This window comes from Vulpes vulpes, chromosome 5 (genome assembly GCF_048418805.1).
Source record: "Vulpes vulpes isolate BD-2025 chromosome 5, VulVul3, whole genome shotgun sequence".
Lineage (NCBI taxonomy): Eukaryota > Metazoa > Chordata > Mammalia > Carnivora > Canidae > Vulpes > Vulpes vulpes.
Genome location: NC_132784.1, coordinates 111,354,051 through 111,366,305, shown reverse-complemented (window position 1 = coordinate 111,366,305; position 12,255 = coordinate 111,354,051). Strand labels below are relative to the sequence as shown.

At 52.4% G+C, this 12,255-nt stretch overlaps 1 protein-coding gene across 6 annotated transcripts in view; it reads left to right on the top strand.

Annotated features, from left to right (window-relative positions):
• Positions 1 to 12,255, top strand: part of DDR2 (discoidin domain receptor tyrosine kinase 2) — a 145,692-nt gene that overhangs the window by 68,760 nt on the left and 64,677 nt on the right. Inside the window, exon 1 of one of the 6 annotated variants that reach the window (XM_025991261.2) lies at positions 10,507 to 11,108. The exons of the other annotated variants lie outside the window; for them this stretch is intronic. The gene's annotated coding sequence lies outside the window, so the exon portion shown is untranslated. Of the gene's footprint in view, positions 1 to 10,506; positions 11,109 to 12,255 lie in introns of those variants that run through there. 6 annotated transcript variants of the gene reach the window in all.

Here is a 12,255-nt window from a genome sequence, read left to right as displayed (position 1 = left end):
GTTAGTTATGACTTTGAAGCTGTGCTGTGTGATCTGAATACCTCTACTTTGGAAGAGTGTATCATGTATTTCAAGACCATCAACTCCTAGGGGAGCTCTTTTTTTTTTTTTTTTTTTTTTTTTGGCCAGGTGAAACATTCTAAGGTCCTTCAATGAATCCTCTTATTTTCTTTGTAGGGAAATAACTTCTTTTCTTTTCCTACTTGAACCTGTGGACTCTGGAGATTCTGCTCCCTTGTCACAGAGTCCAAAACACCTTCCCTGAGGAAAGTCTCATTTTTCTTATGGTGCCAGCCGTACAGTCTGGAGTTCTTTTCTCCACTTTTCTCATTTTCTTCCCAGCATCCTTACCACAGGCATTATTGTGCACAAGTACTGAATCATATTCCTTACTCTTGCTTTTGTGTGAATGCTGTCATTCTTCCTTCCCTTTTGGATGATTTCTTCCATTTTCCTTTGAAAATTTTCAACTTCTCCCATCAGCTGGAAAAAAAGAGATATACTCTATTAGGAACTTTTCCTTCTCCTCCGGCTATAAAACCAGATTATATTTTCAGCTCATGGAACCAGTGAGTTCGAAAAGACCAAGAATAATATAAAGTCTTATATTCACTCTTGTTTCATGCGGAAGTTGGCTTCCCAACTGGATTCACAAGTGTGACTTTGAGTATAGACCAGTCACCGAATGTCGCTACTAAAGTCTCTGGGTAGGGAGTTTGTTGATGTGGGCTTAAAAGTAGCTGCTCTGGCCACAGAATCATTTTTTATAGATGTGTCTCCTCAGGCAAAGGAAACAAAAGCAAAAATAAAATTATTGGGACTACACCAAAATAAAGAGCTTTTGCATAGCAAAAGAAACTCTCAGCAAAACAAAAAGGCAGGCCACTGAATGGGAGAAGATATTTGCAGATGATATATCCAATAAGGGGTTAATATCCAAAATATTTAAAGAATTTATACAACTCAACACCAAAAAAAGCCAAATAATGAGATAAAAAAAAAATGGGCAGAGGACCTGAATAGACATTTTTCCAAGGAATGTAACCAGATGGCCAGCAGATACAAAAAGATCAACGTCACTAATTGTCAGGGAAATGCGAATGAAAATCACAATGAGATATCACCTCATACCTTTCAGAATGGCTGGAATCAAAAAGATAAGAAATAACAAGTGTTGGTGAGGATGTGGGAAAAAAAGAGGAACCCTTGTGTGCTGTTGGTGAGAATGCAGGTTGATGCAGTCACTGTGGAAAAGAGTATAGAGATTTCTCAAAAAATTAAAGCAGTAATACTACATAATCCAGTAATTCCACTCCTGGGTATTTACCCAAAGAAAATGCAAACATGAATTCAGAAAGATATATGCACCCCTATGTTTATAGCAGCTTTATTTACAATGGCTAAGATGTGGAAGCAGTCCAGGTGACCATCGATAGATGAATGGATAAAGAAGATGTGATGCGTATATAAAATGGAATATTACTCTGCCATAAAAGAATGAGATCTTGTCATTGGCAACAGCATAGGTGGAGCTAGAGAGTGTAATGCCAAGTGAAATAATTCAGAGAAAGACAAATACTATATGATTTCACTTATGTGAAATGTAAGAGACAAAACAAATGAACAGAGAAAGAAAGAGACAAACAAAAAAACCAGACTCTTAAACACAGAACAAACTGGTGGTTTCTAGAGGGGAAAATGGATGTGGGGGGACATGGGTGAAATAGTTAAAGAGGATCAAGCGGTATAGATTTTCAATTATAAGACAAATAAGCCACAAGGATGAAAAGTGCAGCCTAGGGAATAGAATCAATAATATAATAGTGTCATCTGGTGACAGATGGTGACTCTGCCTATCGTGGTGGCCACTGAGTAACAGAATTGTTGAATCATTACCTTATACACCCGAAGTTGATAATTAAATTTCTAAATAGCTGTTTTTAAACACAGTTTGGATTTTATCTTCTATTTCAATCTCATGACTCTTGTTCTCTCAATAGCTAAAGCTCTTTTATTTCTTAAGTTTTATTTATTTATTTGAGAGAGAGAGAGAGAGCACAGAAGCAAGGGGAGGGGCAAAGGGAGGGGGAAGCAGACTTCTTGCCTTGCATGGAGCTCGATCCCAGGACCCTGAGATCATGATCTTGAGCTGAAACCAAGAGCCAGACACTCAATGGACTGAGCCACCCACGTGCCCCAGCTCTAGCTCTTTTATTTTCCACTACAGATTGTCAGCATATGAATTTTGGAGCTGCTTATTGTCCACAAGGGACAGAATATGAGACAGGGCATGTCCTTGGCATGTCCTTTGTTTTACAGATTAAGAGGAAGAGTCTCAGAATAGAGTACTGAGCTCTTTCAAGGTTACACCTTTAGTGGAGCAGCTAGTCAGGCGCCATTTTCGCCGAACCACCCAGCTACCTCACTCTCTCGGCTTTTGTAGAGAAAGAGACTTACACCATGACCTTTCTGATCTACATTGCATGTGTGTGTGTGCGTGTACGCAGGCATACCTTGTTTTACTGTGCTTTATCACATTTGCAGATACTTTTTTTTTTTTTTTTTTAACAGATTGAAGGTTTGTGGTACTCCTGTGTTCAGCAAGTGTAGTGACACCGTTTTTCCAACAGGTTTTGCTCACTTTGTGTCTTTGGGTCACATTTTGGTGATTCTCTCAGTATTTCAAACTTTGTTTGTTGTTATTATATTTGTTACGGTGATCTGTGATTGGCGGTTATGACTCGCTGAGAGCTCGGATGATGGTTAGCATTTTTTATCAATAAATTATTTTTAATTAAGGTAGGTACTTTTTAAAGTCATGATGCTATTGCACACTTAATAGACTGCAGTATAGTGTAAGTAGAACTTAAATGCACTGGGGAACCAACAAATTCATTTGAAACACTTTGTTGGGATATTAACTTCATTGTGGTGGTGGTCTGGAACCAGACCTATGATATCTCAAAGGTATGCCTGTATACAGCTTTTCCTCTTTCCCACCCGGCACATCGTCTGGTATGTGAAAACTCATCAATAAATGCTGGTTAAGGAATGTCTAGAGCCTTTTATCCTTTTAAAAGTTGGGAATACATTTAAGGGAAAAGGAGCAGAGTGAGTAATGAATACAGCATTCCCAGGGAAGTCAGAGCTCGGGAGATAGTCTGTGCAGTTTGTTGTATAACGCAGGATGCTGGCTTCCATGGCGCCTACAGAGGATCTGTAACTCAGTCCCTGACCTCAGTGAAATTATAATAAGTCCAGTAGGCCCTATACACATGGGATAAAAACAGAGACAAGACTGAATCATATGAAAAGAAAATTAACTTCCAGTCCAAGGCAGTAGGTAATCACCATCAGTGAGGAGTTCAGAGAAGGGAAGGAAACGGAGAGCTTGCTGCTGTGCGGTTCTCGGTTCTCGGTGGAACAGGGTGAGGGGGAAGGAGGAGATGAGGAATGTGCCCTAGGACAGTCCTGTCCATTTAGAACCAGCCACAAAGTGGCAGAAGAGCCACACACCCACTGTCCACTTAAGTTCCTGAGAGACATGGAGAAGGAAAGGCAACCAACGTTTGCGGACACCTACTAACCATGAGGTCAACTCTACGTCCTGATCGCCTGCTCCATGACACTGTGTTAGGTGTGGGGGATTCAGCGGTTGATTCAGACCAACAGAGCGAGGGCTCTCTTCACGGAGCCTATGTTCTAGGGCTGACCAGGCCACATGGTGGGAACCGGACATTCCAGGTGCTGGTTTTCATGTTCAGTGGATTTCGTAGTAGCTTCCTCCCTCCCAGCCCCCAACCTCCAACCCTCAACCCCAGGCTTTTCCCAAGACTAACACCCCTGGCCTAGCTCTGTCCTCTGCGAGCATGTGGGGATCCCCACGGTGCGGGTGGTGCACATTCCTGCGGAACTGCCGGGCAGGATCCTGGCAAAAGGAGCTCAGTCCTTCATTTGACTTCAGACCTTCCACTCTCCTTTTAAAATATCTGACACGGTTATGGGGAAATCTTATCCAGGAAAGAACCTAAAGCTTAGGGAAGAGTTGCCCACAGGTGGCTTGCCATCAAACACAAATTACTGGCAAATCTCCTCTCAACTTCTTTATCTGGTGGAGGCACCACACACTGGGGGGTCAGGGTTGGGACTGGCAGGGTGTAGCGAGAGCATCTGCCTCCCCTCACCCCATCTGTCCTGACGTACATGCTGGCTACTTTCCCTAATCATGGTGGGCTGGGGGGAGGGGGGCACCTTGGAGCAGCAGAGGTGGCCAGCCAGAGGCAGGGAGGGGAGGAGGCGAGGCCGGCGGGAGGACGGTGTGCCTGTGGCCCTGCTCACCGTCCAGCGTGGAGGATGCTCAGGGCCTTTCATCCTGCCTCCAACACCAACTCACCACACGACGAGGCCTCTGAGCAGCCACAGGTCACCTTACAGAACATGCGTTTGCTCAGGACCCTCTGTGGTGAGCTGACCAGCGTCGTGGTTGCTTCCAGGCCTCGTAGGGCCTCCTGGGTCCCCCTGCAAGTCGGCTCTGTGGCTTTGGGGGAAGTCGAGGGACAAGGCATCCGGCTCCGGGCCTCTCCACATTGCCCACTGGCTCCTTCCCAGCTGATGGATGCTTGTCGTTCTGCTTTGCGGGCGCCTCCCAGGACCCAGGGGGAGGCTCGCCTCATTTCTGTGGAGACCTCTGGCTGGACTCCTTGGCCTCTCCCAGGGGTGAGAGACGGCGGTTCCTGCAGCCTCAGGCCTGGCACCGGCTCGGCCCTGGTGGATCCAGGACCCGGGCCTCCAATCTCTCTCACTCTGGCTAGGGCCTCTTTGTCCCAGAGTGACCTCGCGGGCTGTCTCCGTGACCAGCTCTTCACGGCCCCTGCCATGGTTGATTTTCATTCCAGATGTGAGCCAGTGGATTCCTGAAAGGGACTATGTGGGCTTCGCTCGCCATCTCCGCTCTGGCCTCGGTCTGGCGGCGCTCTCCTCTGTGGTCTGGACGGGGGACGATGATGGACACAGGCTGCCCGTTGTTTTTGTTTTGTGATATTTAAAGCAACCAAAGCTCTCATTACTGTAATACAGTATGTGCCTGGGCTGGAGGGAGGAGCTGAATCCCTCCCGGGCCGGGGGGCAGTTCTGTTAGGTTGCGGTGAGCCTGGGCCCGGGTTCCGCACCACGCACAATAAAATTCAGCGTGTCAGGGCCAAGCGGGGCCTCATCCCAACCCCGCTTCTCCTCATCCCAACCCCTCGTCTGTAGCCCGATCAGGGAAGGGGATCGCGAGTAGCGGAGCCAGGACCAGAGCTCAGATCCCGAGGTGCACTCGCTGCCAGGTGCTGTAGCTTCTGCGTCTGCCCTCCACACTTGTTCGAGATCTTTCTGAGGCCCTGACCCTAATTTGCCATTTGTAATTTTATACCATGTTTCTTAACAAAGTGGGCCTTCCAAAATTGTCCAAGCTTCGAGAGCCATAGAGACAGCTGCCCCCCGACCAGAACTTTCAACTACCCCGAGCCGACCGTGTGGGTGAGTTCGCGTGAGCCGTCCTGACGCGGCGATGCCAAACCCAGCTCCGAGCTCAGGTACCCGGGAGGCTCCCCTTCGTCCATCAGTGGGAAACAGTGAGCGGCGCGGTGGATCAGGTGGGAATGCCCTCCTCGAGTCGGGTTCACTGGCTGGCGGTACGGTCGAAATCTTGCAAGCCGAGTAGTTGACCATCGCCTCGTGCCTGACGACGATGTCCTGTAGCCTGGGAGTCGGGGTTCTGGGGAAAGCCCGCCCGGCCCAGCTTCAGAGCCGTGGTAGCCAGCTGTCAGGAACCAGAGATGGAAGGCCATTGCACTCGCCACCCGTGCCATCTCCGGCCGATTTTCTCTTCTCAGTGTTTTCTTCTGTACAACGAGGATGATAATCGTAATAACCTCGGGGAGCTGCTAGGAGGGCCACGTGGGAATATTCAGGTGAGACTTAGCGTGCTGCCTGGCATTGAACACGTGCTCCACAAGTGTCTGTGTATTCTCAGGAGCCCTGAGAGGTGCCAAGGGTCTTCGCCCTCCAGGAGCTCCGAGTCCTGCTGCGGAGACAAGATTTTCGCACTGTCCGCAAGCCTGGTGACAGAGCGATAGAAGCCCCCACGTGGCACCTGCTAAGTTATGGGGTCTGGATGCCATGGTGTCGAGTTGGAGGAGGAGACCCCTTTAGGCTTGGGAAGAGGGCCGGGCAGGAGCGGGGCCAAGGGATGAAGCCTGTGTACTCCCCCCCTCCCAGCAGTCAGCAGGCCAACCGGCTCCCCTGGACGTTCCTGGGCGCCACGGACCCCCGGGGTCACCCATGCATCTACCCAGCACCTTCCATGCATATGTCCAGACTCTGCCCTGCCCTGGGGATTTAAAGCCACCTTGATAAGGTCCCTCCCTTGGGGAAGGTGCTCACAGCCCAGCTGGGAAGGGGAGGCCGTGGAGCAAGATCGCAGCCGACAAATGTTATGTCCGTGTCTGTTTCTGTCCCGAAGCCAAGCCTCGGAGCCCCAGGTGGGAGGGCTGATGTGAGAGAAGGTGTGATCTACCTGGTGGAAGGGGCTCCCTCTAGGCCACGTCCAGAGGAGCTGGAGGGGGTGGGCCTTCCGCCGGTGGAGTGGAGACAGTGGCTTGACCTCAGGGCGTCCCCAGACTGCGTGGAGAAAGCTCCCCGGCCGGGACTGGGCAGGTCCAGGTCCTCGGTTCTGCACTTGGCCCTGGTGATGTGGCGTCTTGACCCCCGGCTGGGAGTCGGGGGGCGCGGGCCTGGCCGGCTGGAAGGGGGGCTCTTCCGACGGTAGGGGCCAGAGGCCGGCACAGGTGGCTCGGTGGGGAACCTCCTGAAGCAGATGGAGTCTGCAGGTGTCTCCGACCCTTAAATAAACTTCTGTTCTCTGCCCACTTGCTTTGGGGGCTGCCATCGAAGGCGGCAGAGGAGGGACCGTCTAGCGGCCACGAAGGCAGCCCGCTGGAAGGTGTGAGAAGCGCGGCTCCCCTGGCCAAGCGCCTTCCTACTCGGCCGGGAGTGCAGGCTGCGGGGGGCTGTTGGTGGGGGCGTGGGGACCCCGACGGGACCAGGCTGTGCCATTCAAACCCAAGCTCCGCTAAGAGGCTTTCGGGCTCTGCGATCTGGGCAGAAAGCCCGGGGCCCTGTGTGTCCAGGGGCAGAGCCCAGCAGCCTGGGGGTCTGTGCATCCCTGGGCCCCGGCTCAGTAACACCCCGGGTTCCACTGTGCCCTGCGAGCCCTGGAGCCAGGGCCGGGTGCCAGCCTGCTCACTCGCTGTCTGGCTGGTTTTCCTGCATTTGTCTGTGCATCTGTGGCCCGGAGCTGGCATTGATGGCTTTTTTTTCCCCAAAGATTTTATTTATTTATTCATGAGAGACACAGAGAGAGAAAGAGAGAGAGAGAGAGAGAGAGAGAGAGAGAGAGAGAGAGGCAGAGACCAGGCAGAGGGAGAAGCAGGCTCCATGCAGGGAGCCCGATGCGGGACTTGATCCCGGGACCCCAGGGTCACGCCCTGAGCTGAAGGCAGGCGCTCAACCGCGGAGCCACCCGGTGGCCCTGATGCTTTTTGTTGTGTTGTCTTCAGGTGACCAGGCCTGGGCTGGGCCCACCCCAGACGCCCTTGTCACCGTGGCCGCTGGCCTGGTTTCCTTCTCGGCCGCCATCCTATGCATGATTCCACTACTAAATAACAACTAAATATGAACAAGCACCTGCCATCTCCCGGGCACTGCGCTGTGAGCCCTTTATGTGCATCATCCCGTCTAATTGTAACAGCAACATCGTTTTCAAATTGTGTCCATATCTCATACCGTCCTGGTCCCTAGATAAGTGCCTTTTAACCACGGCATTAATTGGTATCTGGTTGTTTAAAGGGCCTGACGTGGGGCAGCTGGCTGGCTCAGCTGGGAGAGCGCATGGCTCTTGATGGTCGTGGGTTCAAGCCCCAGGTTGGGTGTGGAGCCTACTTTAAAATAATAAATAAATGAAGGGTCTGACCTATATTATGGCTGAAGGTTTCACCACACGCCCTGGTTGCCAGGGTCTCAGAGGTGAAGTCCTCCTGCTGAGGGTGGCAGAGGAGGAGAGGGATGGTCCCAGCTCTTTGTGGCAAAAGCCCCGTGGTTAGCGCACGTATTCAGGAGGCCCTGAGTACGTAAAGGGGAGACACTCGGGTTGCTTTGCTGCAAGGGAGGTCCCGGCTGGTGTCTGGGAAAGAGGATCTGAGAGCCTGTCGTGGAGAAACTCTGGCGGAACAGAAAGCGGGGCTCGCTGGCAGCGCGCTGGCGTCCTCTGGGGTTCAGGAGAGCTTCCTGCCACCCGATGGGACGGGATCCACTCGCGTCCCGGAGAGTCTGCAGGTGTGATCATTGGGCTCCTGCAGGGAGCCAGCCGCCCAATGGGGCCCCGGGCTGTTAAGGCGCCAGCACGACCATGGGCCCCGAGAGAGGGCGGCCCGGGGCGGGGGGGCGAGGGTGCAGGGAGCCCGAGGCCTGCAGGTGGTGCAGCCGGGTGTGCCGTCATACCCAGGGACCCGCAGTGCGATCACGTCACTGTCCCCACACGTGTGGCCACCGCCTGGCTCTCCTGGGCCCCAGGCCGCCTCGTGCTGTGCTGCATCACAGTTCAGGACCTTTTATGGTCGTCAGGTAAAGGACCCAGTCGGTTTGTCCAGAGGCAGCGTCACTCACGGCGACCTTTAGCGCGCAGGTCCCAGGCCAGGGGTTGGTGTTGTTGGCCTTGCCTGCTTTATGAGCAAGGAGGGGACCGGTCAGTCAGGCCTCGTGTCCTCTGAGCACCCGCCGGATAGCTGCTAGCTGGTGCAGAAACAAAAGGCACAGGTAAGAAGCACGCTTTTGGCCTCTGACTCGGCAGATTCATGGAGGGGTCCACGCGTGGGGGCAGCGAGAGTCAGATGGAAATGCAGACACGCAGGACCACCCTGGCTGGGCCATGTTCCTTTTTTTTTTTTTTTTTAAAGATTTTATTTATTTATTCATGAGAGACACACAGAGAGAGGTAGAGACACAGGCAGAGGGAGAAGCAGGCTCCCTGCGGGGACCCTGACACGGGATTCGATCTCGGGTCTCCAGGATCGCGCCCTGGGCCACCCAGGTGCCCCAGTAATTAAAAAATCTTAGAAAAAAAAGAAATGAGTTATCTGAGAGAGACAGGGCCTAAGGAAGGTGTGTGTGCTCAGAGGTTTAGGAAGGAAGAAGAGGAGGTTGGCCCGGGGCAGGCCGTGAGGCAAGAGGGCAGAGCTGGTCTGGGGGACCAGAGGCTGGGCCCAGGCCCTGCCCCACGGTTGCCTGTGTCGAGGCCTCTCCGCTTTCCAGGCTGCCCCACTTTCCTCACCTTTAACCAGAGGGGATGGAGACGGGTGAGCTCTCAGGTCCCCTAAGCTCCCACTGCTGTGGGTCCATATATTTGAAGACTAGTGTCTTTATTCCATAACCCCCAAGCCCCTCAGAACCTAATCCCTTGTGCCAAGACCTTCCAGCGCGTGGAAATGCATGGAGGTGCACACAGGCCGCCCTCTGCTCCCCTGTGTGGGGTTGGGACTGGGGGAGGGGGGGTGAGGGCCTGGGGCAGAGCGTGGGATGAGGGAGGGCATGGGAGGCTGGTGGGAAAGCTGCTCAGGTGCCGGCCCACGGGGGGTTAGGTGCCAAGGAGGGATGCACATGAAGACGCAGGGGCTGCTGGAGCTCAGCGGGGCTCGGTGAGCACCCCTGGGACCCCGCAGGCCCTGGGGTGCTGGGCCACAGCTCTTTCTGTGTTTGCAAACTGCCCTGCCCTCGCTGTGTCCTTACCCTCCTTCTGCCTCCTGCTCATCCCGCGAAGGCGTCAGATGTGACACCGATGATGCGGAAAGTAACCTCGCACGATGTCACACAGTCAGGGTTCTGGGCTCCATGTGTCCCTGGCCGGGGGCAGAGTCTTCTGGGGCCAGGATGTCACTCAGCATCCTGTCGTCTCCACAGAGGCCAAGGGACAGAAAGCGAGAGCTACCTGGCTTCCCTCCTCCTCCGCCGCGGCAGACCCAGGTTGTGTCCACCTTCCAGCCCGAGGAGGGAGGAGGAGGAGGGAGCAAAGTGCTCTTCCAAGCAAGGCAGCTGCACAGCTTGCAGACTCACGGCCTCTGAGCCGGGACGGTGACCTCGGGTGGCCGGGGCATGGCCTGTGTGCAAACACGGATGGGGTGGTGGGGGCCTCGGCCTTAGCTCTGCGGGGCTACACTTTGCGAAGCGCGAGGCTGGGCCTCCCAGAGGAAGGACGGGCATGAGGGAGACTTAGTAAGTCTCTGGGAGCCCATCACCCGAGGCTGGCTGGTGTGTGAGTGTGCCCTTGCACATGCATCCGCGCGAGCGTACGTGTGTGTGTATGGGTGTGTGTCTGGGGGCCCGACTCTTGCCAAAACCAAGCTCATTTCTGCATATTTGTTTGCTGAGTATTAAACACTCCAAAGATTGCTCTTTCAAATTGTTGAATCTGAGATGAAAATGAGTCAGCAGAGAGGAAAACAAGCCTGGAGGCCCCGATGGCCGCTGCGTGAAAACATGCGGCCCTAAAGCAAGCAAGTGGGGCTTCTCTACCTGCCTCGGCGCCCCCGCCCGCGCCCCTGAGCCCCCCGCCCCCCAGTACCCATGGCTTCCCAGTACCGGTGTCTGCTGCAGCCTGACCGGTGCCTGCGAGCCTTCCAGAACCCCGCCCTTGCCCGCGGGGAAGGCCTGTCCTTAGGCTGGAGGCTACAGATGACTTTCCGGGAGGGCAGGCACTTCCTCTTCAGACCCCAGGGCAGCCTGAACAAGAAAATCTCTGCTGGGAATCCGGGAAGGCGCCGTTGTCTCGAACCTTCTCTCAGGCCTTGGGACCTGGGAAGCCCGCTGGCCAGGGAGGATGACCATCTGCCAAATCAGATGCGCCTCGCTTCGGAGCCGGGCTGTCTTCCTGAAAACTTGACCGTGACCGCATTTAAGCACACCGGGGCATGCTCTGAATGCCCTGGAAGGATTTACCGGTCAAGGGAACCCGGTGCCCGGTGCGCCAAGCGAACGACTGTTTGTAAGGTGGAGCCCCACTCGTGATTCAGGAGGTCAGTAAGTGGATGGGGCGGTTCTGGGTGCTGCGCGTCGGTGCCCTCGTACCCCGTGGAAAGCTCTTATTCAGGGGTACCTGGCGCTTCAGGGCTGTGCAGAGAGTTCTTGTGAAATGTGGATAAACGCTGCGTGATTTATGAGTTTGGCAAGTTCAGACGCTTCTCCGAGTGGGGCATGTACCCCCGGTTCTGCTGCAGGGAAGAAGGCGTGGGTGCTGCTATTTGCATCGGGGGGAGGAGAAAGCTCGACTATGTGTGAGTTAGGGTCACTCCAAAGGTGATTGGGAGGAACAGAGACGCCCGCGGTTCCCATCCAGTGAGGGCGAGAGGTCCCCAAGGGTCCCCGCCCAGCCTACCTGCCGTGTCAGAATGGAAATGATGGTGCGTTGTTCCCCCCAAATAAATGCAGTTGCCTGTGATGGCTACATTTCTAAAGATGTTTCTCTTTATATCTACCTATGTGTCATCGAAATCTCTATCATCTATCATCTATCAATTATCTATCATCTATCATCTATCATCTATCTATCTATCATCTATCTATCTATCTATCTATCTATCTATCTATCTATCTATCATCTATCTATCTATCTATCATGTATCTATCTATCATGTATCTATCTATCATCTATCTATCATCTATCTATCTATCTATCTATCTATCTATCTATCTATCATGTATCTATCATCTATCTATCTATCTATCTATCTATCTATCATCTATCTATCTATCTATCTATCTATCTATCTATCTATCTATCATGTATCTATCTATCATGTATCTATCTATCATCTATCTATCATCTATCTATCTATCTATCTATCTATCTATCTATCTATCTATCATGTATCTATCATCTATCTATCTATCTATCTATCATCTATCTATCTATCTATCTATCTATCTATCTATCTATCTATCATGTATCTATCTATCATGTATCTATCTATCTATCTATCATGTATCTATCTATCATCTATCTATCTATCATCTATCTATCTATCTATCTATCTATCTATCTATCTATCTATCATCTATCATGTATATTCAGTTCTCTAGCAAAGGAAGAGACATGGCATGGGGCTCCGGTTTGGGAGCCCTGAAAGGCTGTTCCTTGAACCAGGATGGAGCGAGACACCTGAC